The sequence below is a fragment of the Leptonychotes weddellii genome, chromosome 1 (assembly GCF_054177405.1).
Source record: "Leptonychotes weddellii isolate Sample4059 chromosome 1, ASM5417740v2, whole genome shotgun sequence".
In the NCBI taxonomy this organism is placed as follows: domain Eukaryota; kingdom Metazoa; phylum Chordata; class Mammalia; order Carnivora; family Phocidae; genus Leptonychotes; species Leptonychotes weddellii.
Window position 1 is genome coordinate 169,399,544 of NC_138369.1, and position 18,193 is coordinate 169,417,736.

Consider the following 18,193-nt stretch of genomic DNA (forward strand, 5'->3'; position numbering starts at 1 on the left):
TTTTTTTACTGTTGAATTGTGAGAGTTCTTTATATTATCTAGATATTTGTCCTTTGTCAGGTATGTGGTTTGAAGATATTTTCTTCCAATCTGCAACTTGTCTTTTTATCCTTTTAATGGATTTTTTTTTAATGGAGCAAAAGTTTTTAATTTTGACAAAAACCAATTTATCAGTTTTTATGGATTGTGATTTTGGTGTCAATTCTAGGAACATTCTACCTAGCCCCAGATCCCAAAGATTTTGTTTGAGGTTATTAGCTAGAAGTTTTATACTTTTATGTTTACAGTTAAGTCTGTAATCCACCCTGAGTTAATTTTTGTATAGGTTGTATAAATTTTGTACAGATATAAGTCAAAGTCCTCTCTCTCTCTTTTTGTGCCTATGGATGATCAATCACTCCAGTACCATTTGTTGAAAAGACTACCTTTCCTCCATTGAATTGGTTTTGCATCTTTGTCAAAAATCAATTGGACATATATCTGTGGGTCTATTTCTAGCTTCCCTGTTCTGTTTCATTGATTGACATGGTTATTTCACTGCCAGTACCTCAGTCTTGATTACAATCAAACAATAATCTATTGTTATATTTGTTATTAATAACATACTATTATATAGATAGATAATATTATACTTAATATTAGTATATTAAATAATGTACTATTATATAATACATCTTGAAATTAGACAATTCCTCCCAATATATTTTTTCCAAAATTGTTTAGCTATTCTAGTTCCTTCCTTTGCATTTCAAGTATTCTAAAGTTTAGAATAATTTTACCTATCTCTACCAAAAATTTTCCTTAATTTTGATGGGCATTGCATTAAACCTTTATATCCATTTGAGAAGAATTGACATCTTTACTATGTTGAGACTTGCAATCCATGAACATGATATGTCTTTCCAGATCTCTTAGGTTTCTTTCATCAGCATTTTATAGTTTTCATCATACAAGTTCTATACATTTTTTTAGACCTATACCTAAGTGTTTAAATTTTGAGTGATTTTAATTAATATTGTATTTATATATCTTATGTTTTATTTCCTTTTTCTTTTTGCCTTATTACACCAGCTAGAATAGAACTCAAAGCATTAAATCAAATAGATGGTAAAAGTGAAGACCCTTGCCTTATTGCTGATCTTATGGGGACAGCATTTAGTTTTTCACCATTAAGTGAATGCTAACTATAGTGTTTGTTTTTTTTTTTAAAGAAGATCTTTGTCAAATTGAGGATGTTTCCCTCTATTCCTAGTTGTCGGAGTTTTCAATCATGAATGGGTGCTGAATTTTTCTTTATCTATCAGTATCATCATGTGATAATTCTTCTTTAGCCTATTTATGGTAGATTATATTGATTGATTTCAGAATATTGAACCAGACTTGCATCAATGGAATAACCTTCAACTGGCCATGGTATATAATTTTTTTTATATATTGCTGAATTCTATTTGCTAGTACAATATTAAAGATCTTAAATCGATGTTTGTGAGGGATATTGGTCTATGTATTTCTCTTTTTCTACTGTGTTTGTCTGTGTTTAGTATCAGGATAATATTCATCTCATAAAATAAATTGGAAATTGTCCCCTCCTGTATTTTCTAAAAAAAAAAATTGTGTAGAGTATGTGTGTGTTAAGTCTTCTTTAAATATTTGTTAGAATTATACAACAAAACCATCTAGGCTTGGAGTTTTGTTTTTGAGAGAGTTTTTAAATTACAAATTCAATTTCCTTAATAGTTACACGGTTATTCAAATAATCTAATTCATATTTGGTGGGTTAGGGTAATTTGTCTTATTGAAGAATTGGTCCACTCCATCTAAGTTGTCTAAGTTCTGTGTTTAGTGCTTGTAATTTTCCATTATTGTCTTTAGATGTCTGTAGTGATATGCTTGTTTCATTCATGATTGGCAATTTGTGTCTTTTCTCTTTTTTATTTGTCAGTCATGCTGGAGGCTTGCCAAGAAGTTTATCTATCTTTTCCAAGAACAAACTCTCAGCTTCATTGATTTTCTCTACTGCTTTTCTGTTTTTCAATTTCATTTATTTGTGCTATTATTATTATTATTATTTTGCCTTAGGTTGATTTTACTCTTCTTTTTCTTGGTTCTTGAGATTGGAGTTTGGATTATTGGTTTGAGACTTTTGTCTTTTCTAATGTATGCAATTAGTACTATCAGTTTCCCTCTGAGTACTGCTGTAGTTGTGTCCCAGCAATTTTGCTATGTTCTATTTTCATTTTTCATTCACTCCAGTGTATTTTTTTTCCTTGATTTCCTCTTTGACTTACGGTTATCTAGAAGTGTGTTAACTAACTTCCAAGTGTTTAGAGATTCTCCCATTATCTTTCTCTTTTTGGTTTCTGGTTTGATTCCATTTTGGCCAGAAAACACACTCTGTAGGATTTCAGATTTGTTGATAATTGCTTTATAGACCAGGATATGGCCTATCTTGGAATATATTTGTGGACACTTGAAAAGAATGTGTATTCTTTTATTGTTGGGTGTATGTTCTAAAAATATCAATTAGATCCTGTTTGTTGATAATATTAAGTTCTATATGCTTGCTAATTTTCTATCAGTTGTTCTAGGTATGCTGAAGTTTACAACTATAATCATGGATTTGTCTATTTTTTTCTATTTTACCAGTTGTTTTTCCACACATTTTGTAGCTCTTTCGTGTATACACATTCAGAGTTGTTATGTTTTCTTGTTGGATATTCCTTTTTATCATTATATGATGTTTATTTCTGTCTCTGGTAATTTTTTTGCTTTGAAGATCTTTTATTTGATATTAATGTTGCTATTCCTGCTTTATTTGATTAATGTTTGCATAAGACATAGATATAATGTGTATGTACTACATGTAATACATATATCTGTATACAAATACATATTTTATATATATGTGTGTATATATATATATATGTTGTTTCCATGCTTTTACTTTAAATCTGTGTATATCACTGTATTTGAATTGAGTTCCTTTTGGACAGTATATAATTAAGCCACATTTTTTTTAAATCCACTGAGCATATCTCTGCCATTTAATTGGTGTATTCAGACAATTTACATTCAATTTTATTTATTTATTTATTTTTTTTTTGAGAGAGAGAAAGAGTGGGGGGATGGGCAGAGGGAGAGAGAAAATCTTAAGCAGGCTCCATGCCCAGCTTGGAGCCCCACATGGGGCCCAATTTCATGACCCTGAGATCATGACCTGAGCTGAAATCAAGAGTCAGAGGCTTAACCGACTGAGCCATCCAGGTGCCCCTCAATTTAATTATTGATACATTATGGCTTACACCTGCCATTTGATTCTTTGTTTTTTTTCTCTTTGTTTTTCATATCACCTGCCTGCCTGTGTGTTATTTAAACACCTTTTAGAATTTTTAGAATTTTGACTTCCTAGTATTTTTCAGTGTATTTCTTTGTGTAGTTTTTTAGAGGTTGTTTTATGTATTAGCTTTTATATACATAACATCACAGTGTTACTGGTGTCTTCATTTTACTTGTTCAAGTGAAGTACAGGGACTGTACCTCCCTTCTTGTACTTTTATCCATACCCATTTATAATTGTCTTAAGTATTTCCTCTACATACATTTAGAACCACATCAGACATTGTTAAATTTTTGTTTCTGCCATCAAACATAATTTGGAAAACATCAGAGAAGGAAAGTCTATTATTTTTACTCATATTTTTGTTACTGAATTCTTTATTCCTTTCTAAAGGTCCAAGATTCGTCTTTTATCATCTCCTTTCTGTTTAGACAACTTCCTTAACTATTCTTTCAAGGTGGGTCTACTGTTGAAGAATTATATTATTTTTCCTTCATCTGATAATGACGATTTCCACTTCATTCCTAAAGGATATTTTCCATGGACATAGGATTCTGGATTGACAGTTCTTTTCTCTCAGCCATTAAAAATTGTACCCCTTACTTCTGGGCTCCATGGTTTCTGATGAGAAATTTACTTATCAGAATTGTTTTTCCTCTAAAGGAAGATTATGTTTTTCTCTTGCTGCTTTCAAGTTTTTTTCTTTGTCTTTAGTTTTCAGAAGTTTGACTATGATGTGTTTTGGGATGGATGTCTTTTTTTTTTCTTGCTTGTGGTTTGCCCAGCCTCTTTGAATCTGCATCCTTTTACTAAATTTGGGGAATTTGGGGCCATTATTTTTTTTAGCATGTTTTATGCCTTGCCCTCTTTCTCTTCTCTTTCTGGGATTCCAATGGCACAAATGTTTTCTTTTATTATAGTTCCACAGTTGCCTGAGTCTCTGTTCACTTTTTTTTTTTAAGTATATTTTCTCTCTGTGGTTCAGATTAGACCATTTTTATTGTTCTCTCTCCTCATTCACTGGTTCTTTCCTTTGCCTCCTGCATTTTTTTTTATCATAGTTATCATATTTTTCAGTTCTAAAATTTCTATCTGGTTATTCTAGAAACTTCTATTTCTTTGATAAGACATTTGTTTGTTTCAACCATGTTTCATAATTTCTCATTGAAGCATTTTCATGATGGCTGCTTTAAAATCTTTGTGAGGTAATTCTAATATCTCTGTTGTCTTGGTGTTCACAAGTATTGGTGTCTCTTTACATTCAGTTTGAGATGTTTCTGCTTCTTTGTATGACAAATGATTTTAAGTTGAAAGAAACCTGGACATTTTGGGTATTATGAGACTGTGGATATTATTTTTATTTTTTTTTAAAGATTTTATTTATTTGACAGAGAGAGATACAGCGAGAGAGGGAACACAGCAGGGGGAGTGGGAGAGGGAGAAGCAGGCTTCCCGCTGAGCAGGGAGCCCGACACGGGGCTCGATCCCAGGACCCTGGGATCACGACCTGAGCCAAAGGCAGACGCTTAACGACTGAGCCACCCAGGCGCCCCGAGACTCTGGATATTATTAAACCTTCTATTTTAGCTGGCTTGCTCTGACACTACTCCAGCAGAGAAAGGGGGTACACCTTGTCATTGCCAGCCATAGCACTGACACCTGAGTGGGTGTTCCTGCTGGGTGGGGTGAGAGTTCCTATTCCCCAGTAGGCCTCCACTGATACTTTCCTGGCTAGGAGGGATGTCAGTGGTTTGTTACTGCCCCCATCATGGCCTCTGCTGGCACCTTACAGGTTAGGGAATTCTAGAGCTGGACAGTTTCTAATGTCCTGACCCTCCACTAGGCCTCCTCTGTCCAACACAACCTTAGTAGGGAGGGAGAATGGTGCCTCATTATTGTTGGGCTTGGGTGGAAGTCCAGGATCCCAATGTAGTCTCCACTGACATTATTACATTGGGTTAGGGTAGGCACCTTGTTATCCCTTGACAAGGACAAAAGTCCCAATTTCCTATTTAGACTTCCTTACACCACTCTGGGGTTGGGGAGAGGAAGTTGGGATGCTTTGTTCTAGCCTACCAAGGGTCTGCAGGAGCTCCCACTGGGCCTAGGTACGGGGGTGGCTGTTTGTGTGGTGTCTGACCAGAGCAAAGTAGTATTGCCCCAGTGCTTTCTGTCTTCCTAGGCTGCTGCTTTCTTTGTCCTTTGGCTGCAAAGAACAGGCTTTTGTTGAGGCTTCTCTGGTCTGCACCAATTGGTGTCTCTGGGTTGCTGGCTTCTTCTGCTCCAAGTTTTGGATAGATGAGTCAAAAATAAAATCCAGGGAACTCACCACAACGTTGTTCCTTGGGTCCCGAGGTCCCTGGCTGTTCTGTCCTCTTCTCTCCATCATTCAGAGTGTCCTGATGTTTGTTTTATGTATGATGTCCAGGGTTTTTAGTTTTACCTGACAGGAGGATTAGGAAAAACTGTCCCGTTTCTTTTTTGTCCTTTTTTCTTTCGTTATTCTTTAATTGGCAGGGCAGCATACAATTTTTGCCCTGGTTTCTATAGGGAACTTAAACAGAATTAGGAAAAAGCGACTAATAAATTTTCCATTAAAAAGAGACAATTTGAGACAAAGAACCCATGTCTATCTGTAATTTATTTTTCGATATCCGTTTCACTTCTACTTTCCAATTTGTACCAGCTTGTTTCTCGATTACTTTATCACCAATAAATGCTCCTTTAGCATTTTATGGCAACACTTACCTTTAGAAGTAAGCTTTTGCCACTTGCAAGTTCTCATTGACTGACTCCTGCATGGGGGCACGTTCACTTGATTCATTGCTGTTCCCCTGTGCCTGTCACAAGGCCAACCCCCATAAGAGTACTTAATAAATATCTGCTGAATAAGAGAATGAGAGCTGAAAATTTACATTTCTCATTCTCCGAGAGCTTACCTCCTTTTTTCTTGCTGTGCCGAAGCATGGGACACATGTGTCTGCCACCTGTGCTTGAGTCCCACCAGGCACCCAAAGCATGTGCTGAGGGCATTAGCAAAATTTGCCCAGAATTCTGCAATCTCGAATAAAGCAATTTAATTTCAGCACATGTGTCAGTTTTTGCTTTCTGGCTTAGAGTTGTTTGTATTTTGAATTACAAGTGGGGAGGACCCCAGAATAGTTCCCGTGTATGTGTGTGCACACGTGCACATTCACTCCTATCACTTCTAAAGAAAGTGACCCAAAGAATGTGGCACCAGAAAGACCACAGACTATTTTTAGGATCTGTTTCCTAGATCCTGGAATTTTCTTTTGAGGCGGGGGGGATGATGAATTTTTAAGCAAATCATGGTTTGATGATCTTTTTATTTATTTATTTATTTTTAAAGATTTTATTTATTTACTTGAGAGAGAGAGAATGAGAGAGAGAGAGAGCACATGAGAGGGGGGAGGGTCAGAGGGAGAAGCAGACTCCCTGCTGAGCAGGGAGCCGGATGCAGGACTCGATCCCAGGACTCCAGGATCATGACCTGAGCCGAAGGCAGTTGCTTAACCAACTGAGCCACCCAGGTGCCCCTTGATGGTCTTTTTAAATCTTTGTCCTGTAATGTGTGATGTGTGGGCATCCATAAATGGAGGAGGGGGAATGTTAGTCCATCGTTTTGTAAAGCCCTGAATTTATTTTAATTTTTTTGCAAGCATAACTGTACTTTAGATAAAGATCTCCCGTCATTGCACCGTTTTTAAATGCAGGTAATAGAACATGATTCTTCTTAGTACTCCCAAGTGTGTTTGGTTTAAATACTAATCATAATACTTGCTTTCCCGCTTGGCTTTAGAGTCTGCTTAAAGTAATAGTGAAAGATTGAATTCACTATACTTTTGTTAGAAAGTCTGGAAATGTTCGTCCATGGACACTTTCGTCGCCTGCTAGAATGGAAATTCACTGGGAAGGGGGTGAGCATTTCATTTTATTGCCTAAGAGGTGTCGATAACATGCCCTAAATCTTTCCAAGGTATCTTTCATGCCAAACAGGCAAACTAGCTAGCGAAGGAACAGAAAGACCACTTCTTACATGAGTCATTCTCAGCAAACTTGCACAGCAGCTGTGCTAGGTACTGATGAGGATTACCACAGAACCCAGTTGCAAGATTTTATGTGGTCGAGGAGACAACTGCCTCTCTCAGGGGACTGCTTCGAAGGGGGTTGCAGCAATAATGCATCCCTACTGTTGCGGGTGGATTTTGTGGCCACAGAGTATAAAATCAGTGCCAGATAAAATCAGAAAGTAATAGAAAGTGAGAAGAATCTCACGGATTTTAAACCTTAACGTGAGAGACTACAACAAATGTCCTGAGCTTGTTGCATTTACTAGTTAGGAAAAGGAGAGAGAGGAAGGGACGCGTTTAACTCCGAAAACTTGCAGGGCTTCGGTCTTTTCATTTGAGAACCGTTTGGGTGTGTTGTGAAATCAAGTTGCAGAGTAGGCATGTTCAGACCTTTTTTTGCTACAGTTAGTAGGAAAGATCCACCCCCCCCACCTTAAATAAAAGAAGCCAGAGTTTTCTGTGCAAACTGAAACAGGCGTTGCAAGAATCAGATTCACTTTGGACGAGTCTTCACATTCCAAGTCATCATTGCATTAGGCAGCACAATTCCATCTCTGGTTGATGGGCAGAAAAAGTGGGCAGCTTGCCAGGTAGACGTTTCCATGACTCCCAGCCCCCAAAGGTGATGCGTTTTTCAGCTAATTCAATGAAGAGTGGGCTGAACTTTGGGTCTAAACGAGACAATAGCTGCCTTCGCAGTATCAGCAGAATGGTTGATGGGAATGCACTCTACATTTGGCAGAGAATCATGTGACCTTACGACTGAGATTTTGTGATGGTGCCAACGGAGACTTGGAAAGCAGCAACCGTCCTGACTTTTTTCTTCTTTTCTAGCATGGCTCAGAAAATGGTGGATCTTAATACTTGACTTTAGCCAGACTCAGCAAGCGACTGAGCTTTGAAGCACAACTTCGCCTTTATTCTGGGTTTTTGGCAGGCCACCAGGAGGCTGTCCCTTTCACGCCTGATAAATTCTGCTGCTTATCTCTAAATAGGAAAAAAAAAAAAAAAAGAAAAATATAAACAGAATATTGAGGCATAACAAGTGAATCCTAAAATTGTATGTGCTTTTTGTTTTTTGGCTTTTCTTACTGCTGATTTTTTTAAATGTTAATACCCTTTCTGCTTGCTGAAGAATCCAAGTACTTTTTTTTTTTTTTTTGGTTTATAATGAACAGGCATTTGAACAGGGCAAACAGGACGGCCGCAGCAGTGAGCATGAGATCATTGCAGCCGTGTAGCAAGCTGGCACCCTGCCTTCTCACCCTTTTGGTTCAGGAGACAAACGTGTGCAATCCTCATTTCTAAAGTCAGCTCAGCCTGGAAGGATTCCTGGTCTCTCCCACCTTCTACCATTCTGCTGCCAGGGACAGCAAGGATTGGTGCAGTTTCTGCGCAGTGCTTTGTGCCTGGAATACGGAGAAGGAAGAAAAAGAAGACAAGCACCCTGGTCCTTTTTTCCAAGAAATAACAGGAGCCCCGAAGAAAAAAAAAAAATCTTGAGTTTGTCCTACTCCATGCAACAGTGCTGAAAAATATGAGACGCTCCTGCTCAAAAACAAAAACAAAAACAAACAAACAAAAATCCAAACCAAAACAAACCAAAAAAAAAGCAAACATTGGCTTGTATACCTACAGAGACATCGGGCTTTGTAAAGCAGCTTTGTAAGGCAACATAACCAAATGAGCCTTCCTTATTTTTATTATTTCAAAAATATGGCATAATTAGCAATATATTGCACTTGGTGAAATCGCACCTTTCATATCAGGTATAACTTTTTTTGTTGTTTCTTTTTAAGCCTACTCTTAGATAAAAGGGGATCCTTGAACTTTCAATGTACTCTTATTTAGCTCATCACCCACTTTACTCTTATTAACTTTTTCCTTTTGCTCTCTTGCTCTAATCCTGATTAGAATAGAAACTTACGTAAAAATAGAAAAATGTGTATGGAAAAGATGGTACATGTTTTTATTTTGGTTATACATCGAAGTTGGGAAAGACATTAATATGTTATCTGTGCTTTTCGTGTACAGTATTAGTTTTTGCTATCTAAGAAAAGTGAGCGTTTAGTCCTAGTTGTTTAAAGAAACTAAATCTTTTATTTGCTGTGACTCATAATTTGAAATGTGAAGGAAGAAACTTTTTGAACTTCTAAAAAAGGGTCATATTAGAAGATATATTAAGAAATAAAATTAGTTTGGGGGAAGTTGTATTTAAATTATTTACCAGGATTTCAGTATAACCGAAATAGGGATGAAAAGATCATGCTCTCAGTTGCTAAGTAGAAAAGAAGCTTGTTCCACAATAATACTCTCTTTTAAAATATATTTTAAAAGAAGCGTTTGTCTTAGGGCGGTTGCAGAGAGCGTTGGAAATATCCATTAAGTATTTTAGTGGAAAAAGTACATACAAACTTGTTTTAAGTTTAAAGCAATGATTGGTTCAGCAGATAAATGCATTGCATTCTAATTATTTTGTCTATTTGTAGGAGTAAATTGTTAAGCAATTTAAGCATTTTGTAACAAAACCCAGTTTTGCCTGGTTCAGTGGGAAAGGATTAGCAGATGTATTCCACCTATTTTAATATTGATTAAAACTCTTTCTAAACATGTTTAAAAATTGTTAAAAAAGAGAAAGTACTTCTTAAAAATAGAGCATATATAAATGAAGACTATAATTTGCATATTAAGAATTGATGGTATAATATTCTCCGTGAAAAGAATAAACTTGGAGCAAACTGTTGTGCTTTTAAAATCATATTTTATCATATTGAAAATATGTAGGGTAAACAAAGAGAAAATATTATAGAACTGATGAATTCTACCTCCTTTTTTTGTTATTCTATGAAGAATTATGGGAAATTACAATTACCCTATATACTGATAACATTCAAATAAAACGTTTTATTAAGTTTATCGGTTATTGTTCACTAATTATTTAAAAAAATAGCTCTTGTTCCTTTATGCTGCCTCAGCTAATGGAACATCAACTTTCACAGCCTTAATTAACATTTATAAACCTGTTTTCATGTTTCAAGATCCTTTAGTTGAAAAACATTATTTTAAATGTTATTTTTAGGAGCCATTAATCTCTACACTCTTAATTATCTTATTAAGCTCCATGCCAAATCCAAATCTCTTTTCAGCTTTCACTAGTTCATTGTGCAAAACCTAGTCGCTTCTTTACAGCTATGCCTCCTTTCACTTTCAAAACTGTTACTGTGAAAACAACACCAACCAAAATGAACGCGTAAATGCAAACTATGAAACCACATTATATGTCATATGAGTAGCCTTGGGTGGGGCTCTAGGAGTCTTCCAAGCCTTTAAAAAAAATACTTTAAAAGGTTTTGCCCATTTTGATACTGTGTTTTCTTCTCGATCATCTACCTTCATTCCCACCATCCAGCCAGATGATCCTCCTAGACAAGCAGTTGTCTGATATTTCTCCTTTTGTGGTTGTTTTAGGGAAAAACTTAAAATGGATATGAGAAGTGAAGAAAGTGATCATAGGAGAAAATCATCTCAGGTAAAAACAAAAAGCAAAAGAACAATTAATATTTAATATTTTTAAAGAAGAAACACAAAACAATGTTGACTATATTTAGTTTTAAGAATTTGTTTCATAGTCTTTATGGATCTAGCTGTTGGAATTTTCATTGATGGCTTGAGAATTTATGCTATTACCTACCATTGTGACAAATTTTTGTCTGAGTTTATGATCTATGTGCAGTTTGAGTCTCTTGGAATTATGTATCTATATATCCATTCATATATCTATATATCCATTCATGTAATGGTTGAATAGAAAGTAATTTAGAAAAAGAAAATATATATTTTTTTCATTTGTCATACCAGGTAAAAGGAAGTGAAATCTGGAGAGAGGGAATAAAGTTGTGCTTTTTTAAAAAAATGACCTAATAAGAGAATGAAACCAAAATATACATTCTTATAGTTATGATAAAACCCAAAACAAATGTTGCTTTTTATTTCACATCTAAGTTTATGAATACATGTTAAGATATTTTTACTATAATTGAATGCAATTATGACTGTTGATTTTTTACTATAGTTTTTAACAAGAATGGGAATAATTAGAAAATAAATAATGGTAAAAAAAATTATGTAGACCAAATTATCTACATAAAGTCTATAGAACACATTTTATTTTATTTCAAAACATGCAAAAACACTAAGTAATTTTTATGTAGTATTACTATTTTTCACAATGAAGATATAATTTAGAAATGCTAAATATTGTGGATATGAGTGAAATGATTAATGATTGTACAACTTACAGTTTTGTTGCTGTTGAGCTTAAAATCTTAAAAAATATGTATGTGGCTGGCTTTATGTTTATTCTTTGTGTGTTTGCTTATTGTGTAGTGGCTTAAATTTTTTTAATAACAATTGATTTTTGCCCAACCTGTTGACCAGGTAAGAGTTGTAACTAGCTATATATTATGTTTTAAGAATATCTTTTTTTAAAAAAATAAATTTGAAGATATTGTGTTTAAGAGGCAAGTTATGTCCTCTTTTATGCAGTAGATCTGGAGTATAGATTATAGTAGTAGTAGCACTGCTAATAGTAATAATGCTGTTAATATTAATTTTAGTTTTCTGATAACAATTTATCCAAATATTGTTAATTTCAGTATTATTCCAACTATAGACACATATGTATACATTCAAGACTTTTTAGTGACTTCCTGTGTTCTCTGCCTAGTCAACAAGATCTTACTTGTTTTATGAGAAAGTTATAATGTTACCCATTCCTTGAAACCACTAACGGAGGTTTTATAAAAGAGTTAAAACAAGCACAGTCTGACTCTTACACAATTAGCTTAATAGTTAATTTGGTCTTAATTATAGGCTGGTAATACTACATTCATGCTTCACAATTACATAATTCATACATGCATGTATGGATCCTTTTTTTTCTTTTAAAACTCGTTATTAATTAGAATAGTCCAAATCCAAAATATTCACTATTACTAGAGTAGTCTGTGAAAAATATTTCAATATACTATTCTTTAAATTCTCATGTATATAAACATGAGTAGTGTAGAATATTATGAAGGCCTTTAACTGGGAATATGTATACTAAGAGCATTTTAGCATTAAAAATATTTGTAGTAAAGGATCAATATTAATATTTTCATCTAATTTCATCAAATATTTACAATAAATTCTGCATTAATAGGGAGCCCAAGTGAGATGTTGCCCATTGGCATAAACCCGTAGATCCGATCTTGTGGTGAAATGGACTACACAAGCTCGCTTCTATGGGTCTGTGTCAGTGTGGTAATCTAACAAAATGCTGTAGACAAATGCTGTTAAATCATATTTCAGTCAAACTCCTGTTAAACTTTAGTTGATTACTTGGGAAGTATTTATATTTCCTTTTGTTACCCTCATCGGTCTTTAGAGACAAGCTTCAAGTGTCTACCACTAGGAAGGGTTTAGAGCATAGCCATTCAAGCTGGAATCCAAATACAGTAAATTACTTAAGAAACTTGAATTTTTTATAGCCAGGTTCAAAACAAGGGCTGAATGGATCCTGTTCAGAAACTTAAGTTCACATTACAGTGGTTAGTACACCTCATCAACTTCAAGAAGAAAATTAAAGGCTATAATTAGATTTATGTACTACTATTGAGCTGATTTATCTTGAATAATGGAGTTGAATGCTATTGGCTTTTAATATTTTTAATTGCTAGTAGAACTATATGCCAGGAGAGATGTCAGAGGACATTTTGTATGACCTGTGCTAGAAACCCAAGAGGTTAGGATAGTCCTAGTAGACACATATTAAGTCTATTGGTGAAATGTTAGAATATTATATCTACATCCTTGCCAAGCCCTTAGGTGTATGGCCGCCATATTTGGAGGAGCTGTCTGAAGATATGATAAGGAGTTTGAAGCAACATTGGAAGCTGTGTGCATCCGGGTTGAGGTAGTAGGTTGTATGGTTTAGAGTTACACCCTGGGAGTTAACTGTACAACCTTCTAGCTTTCCTTGGAGCACACTTGAGCCATCGAGGAATTCTTCACCACTTTTACCTGACTGAGCCAATTTCTGTGCAAGAAGGTAATGTGTCATGAGTATTTTGGATAATCAATTTGAACCTTTCTTACATTAAAATGATCCTTTCATCCCTAAATACTAGATTATTCCATTTGCATCTACTTGTAAACACTGGCAAGTTGGTATTTCTAATAGGTTGTTACTCTATGAGCAAACATTTTTAAGAACTGGTGAGTAGTGACTTAAACCGCATTGATATTTCAACTTTTCAGTCACAGATTCACAAAATTTGGCTCTTAATTTTGCAAACTGATCATTGATCTTTTTTCTATTTTTATTGGCTACTTAGACACTATAGTAAAAAAAAAAAAGTCTTCTAGTGTCAATGACTTAATAGCACATTATCTGAGTCTTTCTTATGACACATCACTTTCTCCCTTATGTTATGGTTATCTATGTGCTTGTTTATTTTTTTTCCAGTATATACTAGACTGTAAGCCCCTTGAGGGCGAAGCCCATGCCTTATCTTTCATTGTATCCCCTATAGTGCTTTACACATAAGATCTAATATTTATTGGATGAATGAATGGAGTATAAGATCTCACCCTGTGATGAGTTTCTATTGAATATTTGAATGAATTACAACAGTAGTCACAAATTTGCGTATTGTTTGTTGGTCCTAAAATTTGCCTAAATTTAATTCCCACACTGCTCTACATCAGTAATATACCTGTTTTTTCACTGTGTTGAGTGTGCCCATTCATCCTAGACATACAATTTAAAACTTAGGATTGCTTTTTCTCTAGAATAAAAAGAATACAGCAAACTCATTTTTATTAATAAGTTCATTATAGTTTACAACCCTAAATTTAGATTATGTGTATTTCTTTTGAATTTTTAAATCCTTTCATTTCTAGACGAATGGTTTTTCTTTCAACATCACTTTTATAAATCAGCTTTTGGTATTTTGTATACTTCCCTTGTCTTCTACCCTTTATTTTTGTACAGCCACGTGTGGAATAAACCAGAAACAACTAAACCAGAAACATGTCAAGAAATTAATAATAAATATATGACGTGTAATTGAGGATTGAATCACATTTTTGTTTGAAGGGAAGTTACCTACAATATTCTGTCTGTACAAAGCAAATAGGTCTCTTTGGAGAACGTTAACTTACCACCAAATTTAGTGGCATCAAATGGTATAGTTTATATAAAGAGGCTAGTTTATATCGATCATCTTTCAGTCACAGAATTAAATAGTTATAGATATTGGAACTTTAAACTCTAAGTATGAAACATTGAATACATAGAAAAGATTTTTAGATATAAATATGTTAAGAACTATAAGATCCAGACAGTGTGGTGGTGAGCTTCCTATAGAACACTCTGGCATCCAGAATATCTCAGAATCTAGAATTCACCAACAATGGTGAAGAAGGAACTTTTGAATCACCAACGGGAAGAACACAGGAGCATTAGAAAGCTGAATACCAATGATTTCAATCAAAATTATTTGATTCGTAGGCAGAGGTTGAAGACTAGTAGTCTCTAAGAAAGAAAGGCCTTTTCAAGGACTAATCAAGAGATGATGAACAAGAGGCAGGAGACATAGACAAAAGAGTAAGAGACAGAGAAAATGAGAAGTTGAGAAGGAAAGTACTCCTAGCAAAGAGAAACAATGTTGTGTGTACTGGTAACAGTTCTACACAAAGGTGGAAGAAACAAACAACTGAGGGGTAAACAATTACATATTTGTAAATAGTTTAGTCTTTGAGAGCCTTGTAGTCCCTTTCGTGTGTGTGTGTGTGTGTGTGTGTATTCTAATACTCTTGTGTACAGATTTGGAGACCAAGTCGGTGTCATGGATGGGCCAAGTAGAATACTATTGTCAAGAAATGCCTGTTTCCATTTGGTGCAATAGAGTTAAGTCTATCACAGAAATCAACTGTGAGGTGCAGTTTAAGGATAAGCTTATGAAAATACTATGACAAGTGCATAGAATCGTGGTCTCTTATCTACCCTAGCAAAAGGGATCTGGTATTACAGAAGAATAGCTGAAAAATTACAAAGATGTAGCTATGATGAAAAGTGTTAGTCATGTGAAGTCATAATAATTCTGAAAGGCAGAGGATATAATTAGCATCAATGCAGAAAATAAAAACTCCTCTGTAGGCTGAGAATACTACATGGGTGGTTCTTTCACTAGTAGTTAATTATAAATTTGCTCTTCTAGCTATGGGGGTTATTTAACTTACTATATTCTTATGAAAAAAATGGCAGATGACAAATACACAAATTGATAGGATTATCTTAAAGAAACCGAGATTCAGGATCACTGCTGGTGTCAATATCTAGAAATAAACCATGGGGAAATAATGTGCATTTAGAGAGTTAGCATTCAATGAGGGAGCAACTATGCAGATTGAATAATTCCTTTAAGAATTTAAGTGGTCAAGGGGCACCTGGGTGGCTCAGTCATTAAGCGTCTGCCTTCGTCTCAGGTCATGGTCCCAGGGTGATGGGATGGAACCCCACACTGGGCTCCCTGCTCAGCGGGAAGCCTGCTTCTCCCTCCCCCACTCCCCTTGTTTGTGTTCCTTCTCTCGCTGTGTCTCTCCCTGTCAAATAAATAAATAAAATCTTAAAAAAAAAAAAAAAAGAATTTAAGTGGTCAAATTTTACTATACAGCAAGGTTTCCACATTTGGTAACAAAATAAATATGAAAATTCAGGAAACAATTAACTATCAGTGAATTATACATTATTTTACCAATATCTCTCTTGATATTTTGAGACTTGCATATGTATCTGTGTTCATATTAGCTGATTTCCTTTAAATATTTTGTGGAATGAGGCAAAAGGAGTTAGAAGCACAGAAGCGGGGAGGGAGAAAGAAAGGGAAAGGAAAACCAACTGCAAAGCAATTGATTGGACCATACTAGAGAAGTCTAATTTAGTTCATAATACTGGTTCATGTTAATATTCTCATATTCGTATTAGTTCAGCAAACTATGAGGGAATCAGATAAGTTATTTGGCAGTTGGACTGAGCCTTCTTGGAAACAATCCAGCAGTACGTGGACTATGTTATTAGAATAAGTGAGTCACTTTCTGTAAATAATCATTTTGTTTCTCTTATTCCCTGTTATCAATGCTGACTCGCGAGCATAGGTGATTCTCCAAGATTCCTCAAATGATGTGATACAGTATTCTGCCACCCTGAACATTATTTCATACCCATGCCTAGCTTCTCTTCCACAAAATATAGGGATAATTCTTGAGGTCACTGGTCTTGACTGTACTCATGGTGTCTCCCTAAAGACCTATAGGGAATGCCTATGAAAGACCATGAGGTGAAGGTTTGGACACACCAAAAGAGCTTTTATCTCTTACTTGCTTACTAATTGCCACTATCCACTACTCCTTCCAAACAAACCTTCTACCTGTTAATATCATGTTCTTTGGGATTCGTGTATATCACTTCTTCATCCCCAAAGCCTTTACTCTTTCTCTAAGGACCTTCTCAATTTTGAATCCTCATAGTCATTGCAACTTTTATTCCCACAGAGTTTTCTCTGACTTCCATTAGTAGTAAGTCCAAGTGCCCAGGGGGACTGTGACTTACCCTTTTACCTTCAGCAGTGTATGTACCTTTTTTTAAACTTGAGTTGAACTTCTGATCATTTATGAGCAATGGTGAGAATCTATGCACACCTTAGAATAAACTGTGCTTCAGCAGTAAAATTCTGTGTTATCTATTTCTAGACTCTTCAGAATGTATCATTATGGGCTAAGGAGGTTGTTGTTGTTGTTGTTGCTTTTAACACTGTCTATGAGGTCTAATTGAGCCTGTGATATAGCATCTAAAGGTGATTTATGAAACTAGCTACTCTGTATTATTTATAAGCCCAAGCCCCTTGTGTACAGAAATATCTGTCTTTTCAAAACTTGCAACTCCCTACCCTAGGACCCTACATATAGGATGAAATTTTTGGTGAATGAATAATTTTTTTTTAAATGAAACAAAAACATTTTGTGATACAGTGGAGAAATTCTGTGTTTAGGTGGACTTCTTCAAGCTTTTAAAGTTTAGAATTTAAGAGAAATTAGGAGTATCACTTTTAACCTTGGGCAAGTCTGTTTGATAGTAGTTCTTGATTTTTAGTTGGCACTGTGTGTGTGTGCCTTCATTTTTAACTTCACTCTACTCTATGTGGCATCTGTGAGTTAATAAACACCTACATTTCTCCCCTATATCTGATACCTCTTAAATCCCAATTCTGTTTCTCTTCGCTATGAACTGCTGGAACACTTACTTGACCCCAATCATATTCAACCTTAGGTTTCCCTTTACTTTTCATATGTTTAGATAGTACATAATGAAGTTACTTTGTAAGTTGTGTAATTCATGTGTACTTTTACTTACTAGGAACTTAAATAGTACTTGTTTGAAATTAAAACTAAAATCTAGATTTATACATGGTAAGAACCTTAGAGATCAATAGCCCATTTTCCAGATGACCAAACTGAGGCCAGAATGTTTAGTGATTTTGTCAGAGCCAATCTACCAGTAATGGATACAGCCTAGATTTCTATCCAGGTCAATGATCTATGCAAGAAGATATATTTTACGCTTGCTATCAATAGATTTTTAGGTAGCATCATAAAACAAATTTTAATTAATTGATTGAAATAAGATAATAAGATTTTTTTTGAAAGACTACAAATAACAGTA

General features: G+C 35.0%; 1 protein-coding gene across 10 annotated transcripts in view; it reads left to right on the plus strand.

Moving 5' to 3' along the window:
• Positions 1-18,193, plus strand: part of LOC115944092 (uncharacterized) — a 501,430-nt gene that overhangs the window by 436,616 nt on the left and 46,621 nt on the right. For 5 of the 10 annotated variants that reach the window (XR_014138746.1, XR_014138755.1, XR_014138753.1 and 2 more), the window contains one exon: positions 10,897-10,957. The exons of 2 other annotated variants lie outside the window; for them this stretch is intronic. The gene's annotated coding sequence lies outside the window, so the exon portion shown is untranslated. Of the gene's footprint in view, positions 1-7,157; positions 9,198-10,896; positions 10,958-18,193 lie in introns of all 10 variants that reach the window. 3 more of the 10 variants (XR_014138752.1, XR_014138756.1, XR_014138751.1) reach the window with 1 other exon arrangement.